Source organism: Podarcis muralis, chromosome 10 (genome assembly GCF_964188315.1).
Source record: "Podarcis muralis chromosome 10, rPodMur119.hap1.1, whole genome shotgun sequence".
Lineage (NCBI taxonomy): Eukaryota > Metazoa > Chordata > Lepidosauria > Squamata > Lacertidae > Podarcis > Podarcis muralis.
Genome location: NC_135664.1, coordinates 45,171,092 through 45,189,086, shown reverse-complemented (window position 1 = coordinate 45,189,086; position 17,995 = coordinate 45,171,092). Strand labels below are relative to the sequence as shown.

The 17,995-nt window shown below is 43.1% G+C and overlaps 1 protein-coding gene across 5 annotated transcripts in view; it reads right to left on the bottom strand.

The window, feature by feature from the left end:
* Positions 1-17,995, bottom strand: part of TCF20 (transcription factor 20) — a 202,939-nt gene that overhangs the window by 109,655 nt on the left and 75,289 nt on the right. For all 5 annotated transcript variants that reach the window (XM_028747852.2, XM_028747854.2, XM_028747855.2 and 2 more), the window contains 2 exons: positions 2,778-2,834; positions 391-435 (listed from right to left, as the gene is read on the bottom strand). The gene's annotated coding sequence lies outside the window, so the exon portion shown is untranslated. The remainder of the gene's footprint in view (positions 1-390; positions 436-2,777; positions 2,835-17,995) is intronic.

The window sequence follows — 17,995 nt, the reverse complement described above, 5'->3', positions numbered from 1 at the left end:
ATATGTTCAACTTGGCTTTGCCTGTGGCAAGTATTGCCAAGATGAGAGAGACAATATTTTAAAATTACTTCTGCATATCAAGAAGACCTTTTCCAGAAGACCCTAATCATGCTCTCTGAGATTCTACTGTGCATTTTTCTGTTTAGGGATATTTGTACACTGTTAATTCCCTGGCAGGTGGTAGCAAACATTAGTTATGTTTCCCTAACACTTTCCCCAGATGCTTTTCTGGAACAAATTCTAGGGAAATGTATTTTCCTGCTAAGTTACTGCAGTAAAGGGATGCGTTAGTTTTTGATGTGATTGGGTCCTCATATGTTGCCTCAGTTTCACATGTGGAGCAATTGGTGTCAAATATTATATTCCCCACAAGAAAAAACAAAAAGTTACCATGTCAGAGGTCCTGTTCACACATGCATGTTCATAGCTTCACACCTGCAATATCAAATGATAGATTAGTCATACATGTGAAAGAGGCGTCACAGGGGTTGTTGTTTTTTTAAACAGAGGTTTCTTATCACTTTCTAATGAAGGTAATTCACACATTCAGGTAAAAGCCATCAAGTGTGAGTAATGAACTGATGAGATATAAAAGAGATTTACAAGCCCACCATTGAGGGGCAATTCATTGTCCCATTGAAATGGTACAGTGGTACCTCAGGTTACATACACTTCAGGTTACAGACTCCACTAACCCAGAAATGATACCTCGGGTTAAGAACTTTGCTTCAGGATGTGAACAGAAATCATGCAGCAGTGGCGCAGCAGTGGCGCAGCGGTGGCGCAGCGGCAGCAGGAGGCCCCATTAGCTAAAGTGGTGCTTCAGGTTAAGAACAGTTTCAGGTTAAGAACAGACCTCCAGAACGAATTAAGTTCTTAACCTGAGGTACCACTATATTGTTATCTCATGTAATGGTGCCTCATCTTATTTCACATAGGAGGGGAGACATTTGTTGGAAGTAACACCCAATTCAAACTTGTGCTCTTGGATTCATTAGACCTTAGAACAAACACATTTTTTAAACACTGTTAGTTATCAGGTGGGGGGGGATTAAACTATTCCACACAAATAGTTCCTCATGCAAAATTGAAAAGGTACAGCTCTCCTGCCCCAAGACTATATTGTGTTAAAAATGAATCTAAGAATCAGCCTTGAGTGACATCCTAGAAAAAGATGGATAGTGCAGATTCCTCCTCAAATGCTGAATATTGGGGGGCAAAGAGAAATAATACCTTAGTGTCGACTTCATTTAGTGCCTATTGCGTACTGTACATTTAGTGACCAGGGAGAAAAGACTGTGGGGTTAGTATGTATTATCTCCCGTTGCAGTAAATACAGGTCCAACAAGTACTTTGCCCTGTAAAGTTTTCTTTTTATTTAGACTGGCTAAGAAAAATGTGTGGGATAACCAGCTTCATATAACTAATGAGCTTAAGTCTAATAAATGCATGAAGGGGTTAAGACCATAGAGTCAGCTGTATTGCCAGGTGTAGTTCACCTTGGGAGGGACTAAGTATTCAGCCCTACTGTTCTCTCCTAGCCTCCCTGAGAAGCTCAACATGTGAAGAGGTTTGAGCTGGTAGCTGTAGCTCAGTTTGCATGGCTCTCACAAGCCATGCTTGAGTTCATATACCAGTAATTTAGGAACTTTCACCATTTTGTAACTAAGTTTTACTTCCTATGTTCTGAAGCACATGAATCTGACCATTGGAGAGTTTGCAAGCAAACCATTTTTAACATACCAAACATACGGTCTTTTTTCTATGCTGGGGGAAGTAGGAAACTCTGGAAAGGCACATTTTAAGGGGATATTTTGGAACTAGCTTTAAAGGGCACATTTTAAAGTTTTACAGACTATATTTTCATGTTTAAGTTTGCTGCATATTTTGTAATTTTATATCTAAGTGGGACATCTGCATCTAGAGAATGCTACAATCTAACCAGATTAAGATTGGTTGAAGCCTTGGAGCGATACTAATTTATGAGGGGGCAGAAAAAGATGGCTCTTCATAGCACTAAGATGTAGCACTAGGGTAAATGGAAACAAAATCTGACATCTATAAGCACCAAGTCCCACTTTGCCACCATTTTATATGTCTTTAGATATCTTCACAACAGCCATGTGAGGTAGGCTAGGCTGAGAATTGTTGACTAGCCCAAGGGAGTAAGCAAAAACAATAAGAAGTGAAAGTGAGTTAGAATGTGAAACTGCACATGCTCAGAATATTTTCATTTTTGTTTATAAAGGTTAGCAAAATGCTATCTGTTTGCATTTTGCTGCAAGTTGTGAAACACTACATGCTCAAAGTATTTTTTGTAGTCAACAGAAGCTTATGCCACAATAAATTTGTTAGTCTTTCAGATGCCACATGAGTTCATTTTTGGTATTTTACTTCATGTATTCCATTTTTGGGAGAATGGGGCTTTATTGTTGAGAACTGCACCAGGACTCCCAACTATCTTAATCTGGCTTTGGCTATCCAACTAGGGACAGACAACTGATACAGTTGACATTTAATCAACAGTGGACTGATTACATTTTTGTGGGGTTTTTGGCTTGTTTATTCAACTGATAAGTTACTGTAAAATAATTGATAGTATTAATGTATGTTTAATCTATAAAATAAACACTGTTCACATTGATCTAGCTCAGGAGCAATTGCCAATCTGTCCTTCCTCATCCGTAGCTGAGAGCTATGAGTATTACATTGGCTCATATGCATCATCACATTATGGAAAATGGAAAATGATCACAAAATGATGAAAGAACCCATACCTGCACAATTCTCTCCCATCCCCCATCTTGCTGTAGATCTCTTGCAGCAATTGTTACCTGGAAAAAGGAAATACACATGTCCTCATACAGTTTCCATGTTCAAGGAAACGAGGCAGGGGAGGGAATGGGCCAAAGAGTACATGCAGATGGGAGCAATCTCTGCCATAATACAACAACACCGATGTGACAGGGCATCGAGTTGTGCAACAACCTGATGTGACAGTAGACCATGAAATACACAAGAAGCACACTGACAGTTGTGAAGATGAAGATGCGATAATGTTATCTGAAAAGGACACAGGTTACCCGTCATTTCAATAATGTTAATAATTAGCAAGTAAACAAAGATGTTCTTGTAAAACTTCATTTTCTTAATGCTGCATTATAACTCTAGGGGGGAAATTGTCGATTGCAAACCTCATCTGCAAAAATTGCAACTTGATATCACAGCATACAAGTGTTATGAGAAAAAAGAAAACTACAGATCACCCTTGGACTTGCTTATACTGTATATAAATTGAACATAAAATTGTGGTCCCGTCTTAAGGTTCTGCTTGAAGCAATGTGACTCATGTGATTTCTGCACTCTGGGAGTCACACTAACCCAATGAAGAACAAAACTGAGCAGTACGCAGATACTAGAAACTACAGCAGCCAGTGTAAAAGCTCTTTATCTAGAAGGGGAAGAACCCAACAAAACATCAAAATCTGGGTTGAATGCTATTTTTTGGCTTCTCTAATAGGACATGCGTACGTGTGTGTGTGTGTGTGTGTGTGTGTGTGTGTGTGTAATATATATATAAATATATATATATAAGGCTTTTTTTCAGCCAGAACGCTCTGGAACTCAATTCCAGCACCTCTCAGGTGGACACCATTGCCATTCTAAGAGAACAAGAGAGGTGTTCATGCTGAGTTTCAGCACCTCTTTTTCTAGAAAAATAGCACTGCGCAGAGAATAAACAATCAGTCCCCCAGGCTTCTCAGTGCTCACTGCCCAAGAGTCTTAGTGCACATCCTACTGTCTCTAAATAATTCTGAATTGATGCTTGAAAGAGATTTCTAAACAGCCATCTGAGTGAGCAGTCCCAATTTCCTTTCTTTCAGGCTACATGCCAATATTTCATGAGCCCCATCATTTCTTCTCATTTACTGTCACACTTTACACCCCATTTTGCAATTAGCACACTGTTTAACATAGCACTGGTTCTATTTACTATATATTTTGGAAAACTGTCTATTTGATATGCATTTGGACACCTTTTATGATCTTGTAACCAAATTATGAGAATTATGATTATGGGGATTTCCAGGTGAATGTGGCAATGAGTAAGACTGCTTCTCCTTGAGCTAAGCAGTCTGCTTTAATTTGTTTTTAATTTGTTATGAATTGTTTCAAAGTTTTAAAGTCAATTGGCTAAGCAGTTAATGTTAATTGCTACATACAGGCAATGAGCATATTTGTTTTACTTCTATGTGGACTTAAAAGCCATATATTTTAATTGGAAGACAGGCACTGGGAGAGCAGCTGTGTTGGCTCTGCATTTTTAACTGATAAGAAAGGCTTAGAAGACCGTCTCAGCCAAAGGATACTCTGCAGTTTTAACATGGTTATTACATGAGCACAGACCCACATTGCTTCAGACGAAGTGTACAGAACTCCACTGCCAAATTTACTCCAGGAATGTATGCTGGACTATTGTGACTCAGCAAGGGAGGCAGAGGTAACTGGAAATAAATTGTGTCAAGATGTAATTAATATGTATTACATGGGCAGCTACGTGGCGAGTGTGCAAGTAACAGGGCTCGTGATGCCTTATCCCAAGTAGGATGTTTTGCTACAAATTCCTTTAATGAAAGCCTAGCTAGCTGGTCAACCAATCCAGACTTGCTAGGAGCTGAGATATATGTTCCCAGGCAACCTCAGCTTCCTCCACATAATGAAACCTCAACTATGCGTAATAACAATATTGGCATAATACTCGGCCACAACAGAGACTGAACCTCCCTCACTGTGGGAACTTTTACACATCCCATGTCTTCTGTCTAAACAAACAGTAGATGGAATCTTTAGAAAAACTGATGCATTAGAAAAAGTTTAAATACCATCACTGGTGCACTGGCTGGGTTTGTGGAGACATGAATTCTGAATGTAGCCCATCCAGATAAGCCCTACCTGCAAATAAACTTTTGTATACAGTGGTACCTCGGGTTACATATGCTTCAGGTTACATACGCTTCAGGTGACAGACTCCGCTAACCCAGAAATATTACCTCGGGTTAAGAACTTTGCTTCAGAATGAGAACAGAAATCGTGCTCCGGCGGAGCAGCGGCAGCAGGAGGCCCCATTAGCTAAAGTGGTGCTTCAGGTTAAGAACAGTTTCAGGTTAAGAACGGACCTCCAGAATGAATTAAGTACTTAACCCGAGGTACCACAGTAATCTTCTTTCAAATGTCATAACCCCACCTAGGTCCTTAAGCAGTCTCTTTTGCTCCCCTCTCCAAATCTTTATTCTCTTCTGTTTGGCTTAACTCATTTGCCTTTGCCAACCCATCTTGGCCCTATTTCTCATTAGAGTGGTACCAGCTTCCTGTTTATCCTGTCCCAACAGTCCAGTTCCATCCTGGATAAAACTGAGCCCTTCTCTTTTGTACAGGCCAGACTTCTCCCCAAATGCTCTCCAGTTGCCCTCTTCCCGAGAGCCATGTACAGTGGTACCTCAGGTTACATACGCTTCAGGTTACATACGCTTCAGGTTACAGACTCTGCTAACCCAGAAATAGTGCTTCAGGTTAAGAACTTTGCTTCAGGATGAGAACAGAAACCGGGCTCCGGTGGCGCAGCAGCAGCAGGAGGCCCCATTAGCTAAAGTGGTACTTCAGGTTAAGAACAGTTTCAGGTTAAGAACGGACCTCCAGAATGAATTAAGTACTTAACCCAAGGTACCACTGTATTGCAACTCCACAGCTGTGCCTTTTTCACTGACTCTCCATATGGAATCGGTAGCATTTCAGATACTTCCTTTGAAGTTGGATCACCTGATGTCATATGGCTTCAGGTGATTGACAGGCTGCACCCACCCATCAGATGTGGCCCACAGAGAGCAGGCCAGCTTTGGCCCACTGGCCAGGCCCAGTTTGCCACCCCTGCATTAGACCTCTCAAATGTATGGTGCAGTGTATTTCCCTACATAAAGGACTGTATCTAAACCATGTAATTTATCTCACATCACATTTCAAATGTATGCATGCTTTCCTACTGAGAGACCAGCTACAAAAGAAGTGAGCTGTGTTTAGAGCAGGGGCATGGACACTCTGTGCCCATGAGCACACAAAAACCAGCAGCTAGCCCTGTTTGACACTTGCTTATCACCTGGATAACCTACTGTCCAAATTCTTCCTCACTTTTAGGGTTGAATATTGTATAACCCACCACAGCACATGCATCATTTATATTATCTTCGGCCGTGATTATCTACAGCAGAGTGTAAGAAGTCTAATGAGTATCCGCCATCCCATAGGTATGGAGCAGACTTGAAAAACGTTGGGCCTAGGGGTATTGTGAAGAAATTCCTGGAGAACAGCCAAACTTAAAACAGATGTGGATCAAAGCTGGAGACAAGGATCAGCAGAAATGTTTTCTTGTTCAAGGGCAGATGCTATCTTTCAAACAGGTTGTTAATAAAATGAAATATCATTCTTTGATATATATTCCCAACTTCTTCAGCTTTGTGTTTGTTTTAAAATGGGTCAATCCAATGAAAACCTAATTTGAGAAGTTCAGCTTCAGTTGGACTATACCCTGAGCATTGAAGTTTGAAAGGGAAAGGAATAATGTGCCTTAAAAGTGTAAACATGCACACAAACACACAATAGTTGCATTGGAAAGTAGTGGGTTACATTATTTAACTAAAGGTAAACCTTTTTTTAAATAAAAAGAACACGTTCCATGTTTAGAATCATGTTTGGAATACACATCTTATGTATCAGTGTGCAGCATGGGACTACATATTCTTGTTGTCATATGTAGAGAATTTAGAGCATACGAGTTTGAATTGGTGATGGGAACTCTGTTGAAAGGGCACTTTGCACACACAACAATCCACCAGGGCTAAAGGAAGTGCATATAGCCAGCACTGATCTTCCAGGAATCCTTAAGAGTCCAGCTCAGGATTCTACAAACAAGCAGTTCACTGGGAAGCTCAACTCAACTTCTGCTGCTGGAGCCACAAAGACATGGTACAAAGCAAAAGATGGACATTGCTGGAGATTCCAGCAACATTTCGCCATTTCAACTCCTTCCCTCCCTTTTTCCATTGAATTGTTCTCCATTGAGCAACCAGGCAATTCCCAGTGATGCCTGCTCTGAACTTGCTGTTGTAGCCTCCATTCCTCCTTATGATTGAACCTCCTTGGATGTTTTTAAGCAGATGTTGGATGGCCATCTGTCATGTATGATCTAGCTGAGATTTCTGCACTGCTGGGGGTTGGGCTAGATGATCCTCAGGTTCGCTTCCAATTCTACAATTCTATAATCCTAAAGCATGGATGCAATACCAATTGACCCAAAACACAATTAGGGAGCAATCCTAACCAGGGTGGGGGTGGGGGTGGGGGTGAAGGTGAAGATGAGGTGGCAGAGCAGAGGAAGTGATGTTAACAAGGTTTTTTTTGGGGGGGGGGACCCTCCTAAACCAAAGAAAGTAATGAATGTAAAATCTAGCTAATATTTGGGATATTTAAGGGGGAAATACAGGTTGCAGCAGTTCTCCTGGGTTTAGCCTAGGCAAACTAGCCTGGGCTAGTTGGATGTAAGTCATTATTAAACAATAGACAGACATTGTCACTTCATGACGAATCCCCCAGACTGTGAAAATCCAGGTGTAAATATGTGACTAAATCATATTTCTTAAAGCTAAAGGTAAAGGTACCCCTGCCCGTATGGGCCAGTCTTGCCAGACTCTAGGGTTGTGTGCCCATCTCACTCAAGAGGCCTGGGGCCAGCGCTGTCCGCAGACACTTCCGGGTCACGTGGCCAGCGTGACGAAGCTGCTCTGGCGAGCCAGAGCCGCACACGGAAACGCCGTTTACCTTCCTGCTAGTAAGCGGTCCCTATTTATCTACTTGCACCCAGGGGTGCTTTCAAACTGCTAGGTTGGCAGGCGCTGGGACCGAGCAACGGGAACGCACCCCACCGCGGGGATTCGAACCGCCAACCTTTCGATCAGCAAGTCTTAGGCGCTGAGGCTTTTACCCACAGCGCCACCCGCGTCCCCTTTCTTAAAGCTAGGGCAGTCTAAATGGCATTTTGATTCTCAAAGGAACACGGACCCTAGGTGAGCACCTGGAACCCCTTGGTATCTTGCCACAGCTCGGCAGAGATTGGGGGTGGCGTCCAACTTTTGTAACACTACGCCCTGCTTGCGCCAGCTAGGATGGGGGTTGATGACAGTTTTTCTTTTTCTCCATTCTGGGGTAGGAGGTTAATCCCCCATTGGTTTTCAAGGAAGAAACAATGGCGTAGTTGATGGGCGAAACCCTGGGCCTCTTAGGGGGAAATGGAAGAGCTTTCAATGCAGCAGATCCTAGGTCACCTCTGCCCCATTTCACAGCCTACCAGTAGCAGAAATATTGCTGGTGGAAAATTTGTGCCCATGGAGCTTTCTGCGAACATACAAGGAGGACTGGTACAGAGGGGCACTTTCGCTCCATCCAAACCATCTCCAGGCTGGGTGTTAGGCTTGCAATGTTAACCCACCCGGAATCTATCCAGGCTAACAAAATAACTTTGTTATTCTTATGCAAGATTTTAAAGGAGTTGGAATGCTCATTATAGGTCTAGCACAAATTCCACAAGACAGCACAAAAGCAAATGAATGCCTTTTTACATATAGTGGTTTTGTTGGTATAGAAAGGTAATTTAAGAAGAAAAAGAAAAGGAAAGAAATATTTTGGCCATGCTACAGAATTCCCCAAGCTGCGAGGCTGCTGCTTAGAGGCATATTAATCATACTGTATTCTCCACCTAGATATTGCCTGCACTCTCATCACTAATAGCTCTAATATTCTACTCAGTGTGTGCATGCTGCTGATGTTACATTACAGGAATATTAATTGCATTCCCTAGCTTCCCTTTCTTACACATGTATTTTCTAAAGGCTTGCTTCTGGGCATTGGGAGATTATTAACAAGAAGAGGAGTGGAGAGGAGTCCTTGAGGAAGAATTAGCAGCAGTGAAAATACAAAGCATAGTGGTTAACCATGGTTTGTCTCAGGGCACCAGAGCAAATAATTCCTTTCACTGTAAAGTAAAGCAAGTTTTCCTTCCTAGTGCCTCTCTAGCACCAGACTTGTCACAGGGCAAGATACAAGGCAAAATTAAACTTCAGGATCTTTCCCAAGGCCTGGCAGCAAATCAATATCAGATTCAGGGACTACAGGAGCACCCGCTCCCCCAATAAGGTATGCAGGAGGGAATGAGAAAGCAAAGTGGAATCGTGTTCCTTTCTTCTCAACTGTAAGTTCAAGTCTGCCAATATCTACACTTTAAATGTCCTCCACTTCCTAGTGCCAAGTTTTACACATGTGAAAGTTTAAACTAAGAATCATACAACACATATTCCCCCCCACCCCCAGTGAAAGCAACATGATTGGCTCTCTGTGGAATACTCTTAACTGCACTTAAGTAATCACAGATGTTTACAGTTTCACTTTTAAAAGAAAGAAAAACAAACAAAAGCTGAAGGTCTTCCACTCACTGGCATTCTTGCTAGAGGAAGATGGGGAAGCCTCCCAGAAGTTTTTTTCTTCCTCTAGCCAACGACTGGGACCAGATGATCTCTCCCTCACCTCTGCAGCAACAGTGTATCTCGTTTATTTGTTTGGAAGGGAGAGGGAAGCAGCCTTCCAGCAGCTGTTGATCTTCTGGCCAAGGGGACGCAGGGAATGTTGTGGTCTAAACCACTGAGCCTCTTTGGCTTGCCAATCATAAGGTTGGCAGTTTGAATCTGCTTGACGGGGTCAGCTCCCGTTGCTCTGTCCCAGCTTCTGCCAACCTAGCAGTTCGAAAGCATACCAGCACAAATAGATAAATAGGTACCATTGTGGCAGGAAGGTATATGGCATTCCCGTGTGGTTTCCCGTGTGCTCTGGCACTTGTCACGGTGTCCTGTTGTACCAGAAGCAGTTTAGACATGCTGGCCACATGACCCAGAAAACTGTCTGCGGGAAAACACTGACTCCCTTGGCCTGAAAGCGGAGTTGAGAGCAGCACCCCATAATCGAATCGACTGGACTAAGCAGTCCAGGGGTCCTTTACTTTTACCTTGATCCTCTGGCCAATGACTGGAGCCAGGATATTCTTCCTCTTTCTGTTTTTCTTTATTGGAGGTGAGAGGGTGACCTCCAGGCAATCCTCCTTTCTCTCATCAGTGTGTGGGGACGGTGTCTCTCTTCCATCAACTCTGCAGCCATATTGCAACTGACCATATCCAATTTTCAGTCAAGGAAACTCATATCCCATGACTAGAATTGTGCTAGATAGGGTCCAACTAGATGTTAAATTAAAAGGGGGAACCACATCAGGACTGCAGCGCGGAGGGAGGCTTTAACCCTTTTCCTGCCTGCAACAATGCATGGGCATCTGCAGAACGCGTAAAACATCAACACTGAGAGGCCATTTATTGCTCTCTCAAAGTGCTGTGGCCCCAATCTAATTTGGGCTCAGAGGCAGATTTAGGCGAGCATGACTGGTTTGGTCACACTGGGCACAGTGCCTCGAGGGCACTGCAGGGGTGCCACAACTATGATGTAGAGTGGAAGGGATGTCACAGAAATCAGAGCCCTCAAGGTCTGCCACTGCTGGGCTTCCCCCCCATGACTGCTTTTAACTTTTTATTTTAATCCCCTTATGAGATGCCATAATGGACCTCCTGCATCTTGTCTAGATGGGCCCTTAAAGAGTGTGACTGAGTAGCTGTGTTACTGGTAGCTCAGTTAGTAGAGCACGGGACTCTTAATCTCAGGGTCATGCGTTTGAGCCCACATTGGGCAAAAGATTCCTGCATTGCAGGTGGTTTAGCTAGATGACCCTTCCAATTCTACAATTCTATGATTCAAAATTTCTCTCCTTTCAAAATATTCAAGGGATGGACCATCCCTCAATAACAGAGTACCTGCCATGCATGCATTTGGTTCCAGGTTGAATCACAGGCCTGCCTCTCTCACTAAAAGGGTCAAGTAGTAGATTATACAGAAGACCCATGCCTGAGATCCTGACGAGCTGCTGCCAGTCCGAGTAAGGAATACTAGGCTAAATAAAGCATATTCTGATATTCCCCACCCACCAAGTAAACAAACACAATCAGTAGATTTTTTTTCCTTTAAAAAAAAGATAACTATCACTCTGCAGTTCTCATCCTCAATTCTTCATTTCCAAAGCATGAGTTAGTAATAGTGACAAAGACTCATTAGGCATACATCAAGTGAAGATTCATATTAAGTCTGCAAAATCCCTCTTTCCCAACTCCACACAATATAAAATATACAGAAGGGGTGGGCAGGAAGGAACACTAATATATTGTATTAAAGGATTGTCTGTGAAAGCGAAGAAAAATGGTGCAATCTCATTTGCAACAGTAACTGCATTTTCAGTCAAGGAACCTTATAACAATAAAAGGGGAATGAGAAGGGCCCTTTTCAAGCCCCTCCTCAAAAATACAAACAATGGAAGAAGAATCACAATTGATACCTAAATCTGTGTACTCAATCTATATTTCAGTGAATTTTACTTCCAGGTAAACATGCATTAGAATGCAACCTTGGGCAATTAACTACAGAATAATTTTGTGCAGAGCATTTAAGGTGCTGCAGTGATTGTAGTATATCGTAACGTTTTGGAAAGCAGTCCTTCATTGTTTATAGGAATGAACAATATTTTGGAAAATCCAAACAAACATTACATCACAAAAGCATTAGGACCTTTTTCAGGAGCATGCAACAGCCCTCAGTCAGCACCCTTCCTTTGCCCACATCCTTGCACCAACCTTGATCAGCCTTTTCCATGTCCCACATCTTAGCTTAGTACCTGCAGTGCAGTATACAATTGGGATGGGAGAAGCTGCCGTCGCTGTCATTTCTTTGAAGCTTGCAGTCACCTGCCAATCTCACCCTGTTTCTTCCTCCCCCTCCTGCAATCAATTTCTCTACACCATTAGTACATTTCCCTCTAGCTCAACAAAAAAGTAATGCAAACTTGACTCCTTGTTTTATACCCTCTCAAAAAGAGTTTAATTACAAGTTGGTGATAAAATGTATGTATGGGGGGGAGAACTGAGAAAGTCTGTCAGGAGTTGTGGTCTGCTTGGACTAATGCAGAGAGAGATACTTTTATAATTTGATTTACAGTAAGCCTGCCATGCAGCCTTTTTGCTGACTCTTCACAATGGATTTTTGGCAAACTCTGAATGGGTGTGCTGCTATTGTAAGCTAAAGGTTTCTGCACGCTCTTCACATGACACGGGGATAATCCAGCAATCTAACATACAGGGCAGACATGCTTTCCTAATCCAAGAAAGGAGAACATTTGCTTGCCAAACATTAAACATCACTGGAAAAGCATGGGAAATCTGCCTCTCTCTGCTTTAACTATATCCAGTCAATCTGCTGCAATCTGGTGCTTTTTGGAGAATTCCATCGGAAATGGAAACGGGAGCAGAAATTCCTGCACCTCGCATGCTTGTTTGAGGTCAAGAACAGAAATCACGCAAGAAATATGAGCAGCATTCGTGACAGGTTTTTCCCCCCTCAATCCACAAATGTTACAGAAATGCTTTTTTTCTACATTGTTCTTGATGCTTCCCTTCCGCTGAAATGCACTGACATGGTTAATTATGTAATTAATTACATTTGTTTTGGCCACAGCAGATAGTGAGATGAGTAACGTAGGTTTCAGCAGAAGCCAAAGTGTAACACTACAGAAACAGCGGTGATTGCAGTAAACACACGACAGGACAGAAATCTCTGCCTCCTTACATCCCTAGTCTGGAGGAACCTTTCAAGAGACTGTGAGTGTAGGACGCATGGATAGATCATGGCTGCTTTCCCCCCATTTGGCTAGAGGGGTCTAAGCCTGCCAGGCAGCAGGGTCACATGAGCCACTTGCACATCAAGGAGACAGGTGAAGGCATGTATTGACAGAGTAACATTTCAAATAAAGTTTGGCCCTAGTAGGATGGGTGTGTGCCATGGCTCCACTTCAGATAGCAAACTGTCTAGGTCTGGCACTGACAGCTGAAGTACTAGAGATGGAAGTCAGGGGGGAAGCCACCTGCTGAATGATCTCCCTGCCTGTCTTGCTTTTCTTCTCAATAAAGCATAAAGAAAGGAAACCCTGGAGTTCATGACAGGAGCTCCCCAAGAGTGTAAAGGCAGGGCTGTCTTTAGCAGATGTGGCGTCAGGGTGCAAATATCCTCCCAGTGCCCCCAAATTACAACGAATAGTGTTGGGGTGGCCATAGCTGTGCACTGCCAACCATGGGGGGGTGTGCAACTCTCCCACATGCCGCTGCGGGAGAGCGATCCCTGCAGAGGCTTGGGAGTGAAGTTGCACCCCCCCAAGCCTCCTCGGGAGGAGAGCGATCATCGCAGAGGCTTGGGAGGGAAGCTGTGCGCCCACCAGCCATATGGTTGGCGGGGCGCAGCTTCCATCCTAAGCCTCTGCAGGGATAGCTCTCCTCCTGAGAAGGCTTGGCAGGGAAGCTGCCCGCTTGCCAGCCTTATGGTTGGTGGGGCACAGCTGCCAGGCGTGCAGGGAAAGGGGAGGCCACCGGCAAAGCCGCACAGCTCCCCCACTTGCTGGGGCGCCCCTGAGAGGCAGGCGCCCTGGCACAATGCACCACTAAGCCCTATGGGAAAGACGGCTCTGTGTAAAGGAAACTTGCTACTGTATGGCAGCAATTCCTAAAAGATACAAGTGCCTCTCCAGGATCTAATGGGCAAACTCCCAAATAAAAGGGAATAAAGTTCTGCAGAAAGAATATTCCATTAATTATAAGATTCTATAGGAAACATGTTTTACTCAATTAACAGTCTAACTAATTAGTCAAAGCTGCAAATGCTAAATAACTCAAATTAGTTGAAACCATATTTAAAGGCTTAAGATTAGATGTTGGTTATACACAGATCAACATCAGGTGGCTCTTAAAGGATTTCAGGCTGCCCAAATCAGAAAATGAAATGGAGGGAAAACAGCAGAGGTGCAAAAGATGAAGTGACTTGATCAAGTTTATGCAGCAAACTTATTGCAGAGGTGGGAAGAATTTCTGGTTCATTCTGCAGTAAGATGGAATCGTCTTTCTCACTAGAGGAGCTCAAATGAATGCAGGCAATTTTCCTATATTAAAAGCTCCACAGCTATGCAGTAGATATTATCCTCTAAGTCCCAGACACACACAAGGCCAAATTCAAGAATCTGATGTATCAAAAATGACTACTTTAAGAGTTCAGGGTTTATATACAAAACCTGGTGTAACTCTCAACTGTCTTCTAGAAGCATTCCTCCCACATTTAGTTTACATATATAAGCTACCTTTTAGAAAAAAATCACAGATACATCATATTCTGGCTATGAATCCTATTGGTATGACGTATCATATTGGTATTTCAAGGAATTCTGGGTAGCATACAAGGGGTTCTCATTTTATCCTCTTATCTCCCTGAGCCATGTTAGGCTGAAGCAACTTGTCATGAGGCCTCCCAGTGAGCTTAATGGATGAGAAAGGATTTGAACTCAACACTTTCCCTGTACCAAAAGTTCAGCACTCTTCACTGCATCACACTGGCACTGTTGCTCTTTCGCATCCACACACAAGCACGCACATACTTAACTAATCTGAGAAAACAGTTTTTAATAGGAAAAAGGGGTCTAACAGGGATGCATCCTGTGGGGAGAGGAGGACACACCTAAAACTAGTCACTATAGGGTGCTTCCATATGGAGGTTTATTGTTGGGTTGGTGCCGCCAGCCCATGCTTTTTCTTTTACATTAAAGTCAGGTTTCATCTTATTATGGGATATCCATTATGCAAAAACTACCCGTTTAGTGGATTTTACTGAAGTCGGGGGGGGGGGGGAGTGGCAGGAGAGTGAGTGGTTTGTCAAATGTAGTGACATTTTAGTGGTGGCTCTCTATTGCCACACCCTGACTCCTATTTCTTCCTTGCTTAAACATGACCTAGCCATTTTGTTTCTGGGGGCCCAAATTATTCGAGTGTGCCTATTTCGACCAGTTGCTGCATGCTGAAGGAACACTGGAATTTCAACAATGCCATTCAGAAGAGCTATTCTATTAAGATATTGGGGGGGGGAGGGGTTATCTTGGAAACTGTAATCACAGTACAGTACATACATCAGGACTTTTTAATGATTTTTAATAGAGAGGTCTTATGTAACACCACTTCAACCAGAATTTTAGACCTTTAACTAAAGATCAATGGGACACGGGTGGCGCTGTGGGTAAAAGCCTCAGCGCCTAGGGCTTGCCAATCAAAAGGTCAGCGGTTCGAATCCCCGCGGCGGGGTGTGCTCCCGCTGCTCGGTCCCAGCGCCTGCCAACCTAGCAGTTCGAAAGCACCCCCGGGTGCAAGTAGATAAATAGGGACCGCTTACTAGCGGGAAGGTAAACGGCGTTCCGTGTGCGGCTCTGGCTTGCCAGAGCAGCGGTGTCACGCTGGCCACGTGACCCGGAAGTGTCTCCGGACAGCACTGGCCCCCGGCCTCTTGAGTGAGATGGGCGCACAACCCTAGAGTCTGTCAAGACTGGCCCGTACAGGCAGGGGTACCTTTACCTTTAACTAAAGATCAGACTTGTGCAAGACCTCTCCATTAAAAGAAAAGGTGGAATGGTTGCCCCTTCCCGCGCCCAATAAAAAGCACAAGCTACCATGGTGTCCCTTGTGAAATATGATGGCTAAGGGCTGGAAACATTAGCTCTTGTGCACTTACTCTGGACAGAAAAAAGAAAGATATGCATACACAGAAACAGAAAACCGCACACTTGCCCAGAGTTGCAAAGGTAGTGGAGAGAAGTGGCAGGTTTTGCGGTGAGGGGGCAGAATTCATAGCACAGAAACATCCCATTAAAGATTAGCCCCTGGTGTGGATTGAAAACATTGCTATATCTTTTTTTAAAAAAAGCATTAGAATGAAACTACAGTTGTGTGCCAGTGGTGCACGCATACAAATATAAACAAGCCATTTTAAAAACATCTCCCCTCTGTGGAAGCACCCTTAATAAAGGCTTCTATCCATGTCCAAAAAATTGCAGTAGGATCATGTAGGGCAATGGTGGGGAACTTCCAGGCCCCAGGACTAATTAGTCCCATGAGGCCTCTCATATCGGCCCATGGAAACCCAGCCGGATGGGTGGGGTATAAATTATTATTATTATTGCCAAGCCACACACACTCTTCCCCATACCTGACACATAGGACAAGTGTGGGACAGGTAAAGGCAGGGCTTGGATAAAAGGGGCTTTGCTCCCTTCTATTACCTCAGCAACCAAGGCAGGTCTCCTACTTGTCAGCTGGCCAGATTAAAGGAAGACTGGTAGTTATACTTACCACATTCTGTGTTATGTCAAAAGCTCAAATTACACTGCTGCTCAGTTTTGCCCAAGCAAAACTAAGCATTCCCAGAAGGACAGCACATCTTAAATTGAACTGCTTTCTGTCCTGCCTCTGGTGGGCGGGTATCTGCCAAAACATCCCTTTATTCCTCTGCACCTTAAACAGCAAAGGTATATAGCTTCTGGTCAGCTCTTGTCTCATAATAAACACATGCCTTGCACAGAGGCAGCATATGAACAGTCTGGCTAAGACCTGCATTACCTCGAGGCATTCCCCCCCCCCACTTCCAACCTCCATATATTTGGGTTTATTTGCTTTTTTAAAAATGAAAAGTAATCCAAAGCATGGATGGAGAAGGGCCGGGAGTGGTGTGAGAAAGAGATGATATTTTGACTTTTCACCTCACGTGAAAATATCTAAGGCCCCCCCAAAAAACCCCCAACCTGAGACATATTCAAGAAATACAGGAGGCCCCAGGAAAAGTAGAACTGCATTTATATATTTTATTCCTTATTTGCCCAACAAGTGTTTTTTTTTAACCCAACCAAATATATCATGCTCTAAGTCCAATGTCACAATGCACTGTGAATTTGTCTTTATACTAAAAAAGAAATGCAAATGCCACATTTTATATTATATTATATTTTATTTTATTTTACTGCGAAGAATGCAGAGTTAAAATGGCCTCTGGTTGTGTGGCAGTTCTTGGGTACAGAGGGTTTTTTAAAAAACAAAAACCTGTGCTGTCCTGCTCATCTCCTCCCACTCCAAGCAGACATAGGTTGCCTTCAGGCAACGCAGAAAATTCACTTTGCCACAGCCTTAGAAGTCATCCCCAAACATGACTATATCAAAAATGAAAAAGGTCAGCATCAAAAAGGAGGAATCAAAATCTTATGATTAACCAATAAAATGCAAATGCTTATATCATTTTTTAAAACCAAATGCTCCGATAAATCAAGGAAAGAAAGGGCTAAAAAGCATGACAACTTTATAAGCACCGAAGGCTTCCACAGAAACATATACTACAGCCAAAAGTCAGATTATTTACATATTTTATGTGCACATACAGTTGTATGCCCGAATACACTGCTTGTGGGAATGCCACACCTTTGTGATACCTTCATGGAAATTCATATTTGGGAAACAGTTCCACATATGCTGGGAAATGTAAAAGAGTAATCTCAGTAGCCAAGTATTCCAGGCATTTGTGGGTGACCAATAGTGTTGCCAATCACAACCATAATAGGCCAAAATAAGGAAGTTGCTTAAAGGACCAACTGAGGTAATTGGGGGGGGGGGTCTTTTTTACAGTGAACATATTCCATGTGGTAATATTAAAAATTGCCGCTTCCTGACATATGCTCATTTTCAAATGTAGTGAAGGATGTGGTAACATGCAATTGTTACATGGATGCACTCTCACAAGACCACTGTACCAAATGAAAAATGAAAGGGTGGGCAATGGCATCCTGAATGCTTTTCCACTTCTGAAGTGGTTATAAAAAGTGGCCTTGAATCTTTCCGTGGCCTTAGACATATCAAGGTTTGGAAGCCTACTAGATTTATAAATTGGCCTTTTGAGTGTTCAG